Genomic DNA, 611 nt, shown 5'->3' on the forward strand with positions numbered 1-611 from the left:
TGTCCGCCATATATACATATACCCCTATATATATATACCCATATATATATAGCCCCGTACCCCCTTGTGCGGGTGCCCCCCCCCCCCCCCACGTTGCGTGTCCGCCACCTCCTTCGGGCCCCCTCATTTTCGCTTCATGGCTGCTATTGCCTGCATCTTTGTTTTGTTTTGTGTTTTCTCCGTCTCGATCCTTTTATTCCCCTTTTTTCCGCGTATGCCGCGCTTCTTCCTGTGTTTTCCGGTGTTTTTGCCTTGCTCGCACACTCGGCTGCATTTGCTGTTCCACACTCGCCATGTGCGTTTTTTCCGCCCCCTGACGCCGTCCACGGGGCTATCCCGGGGCCGACGTCCCGGACCCTGACCCCTCCCCAGTGTGGCCTGGGAGGGGGGGGGGGGGTTTTTGTACACGGTCCCAAGTGCCGCGAAGGACCCCTCATCAAAATTGAAAACCGTTGTGGAACACAACTCCTTTCAACTAACGCTATTATTGATACAGTTTCTGTACTATATTGGTACGCGAAGCTTCCAACCCGCCTCTGGGGGTTATGTTTGGTCAATTTCTTTTGACCGGGGTCTACGGACCCCTTTTTTTTTTTTTTTTTTTTTGTGGG

The 611-nt window shown here is 52.7% G+C and overlaps 1 non-coding gene across 1 annotated transcript, besides 2 other annotated features; it reads left to right on the forward strand.

The window, feature by feature from the left end:
- Window positions 1–8: 8 nt before the first annotated feature.
- Window positions 9–51: a microsatellite.
- A 422-nt stretch (window positions 52–473) lies between these two features.
- Window positions 474–585, forward strand: Tc00.1047053501795.10. Its single transcript, XR_008255183.1, has one exon. It is a non-coding gene; the product is annotated as a spliced leader RNA (transcript).
- Window positions 586–606: a microsatellite.
- The last annotated feature ends 5 nt before the right edge of the window (window positions 607–611 follow it).

This window comes from Trypanosoma cruzi, assembly GCF_000209065.1.
Source record: "Trypanosoma cruzi strain CL Brener chromosome Unknown tcruzi_1047053501795, whole genome shotgun sequence".
In the NCBI taxonomy this organism is placed as follows: domain Eukaryota; phylum Euglenozoa; class Kinetoplastea; order Trypanosomatida; family Trypanosomatidae; genus Trypanosoma; species Trypanosoma cruzi.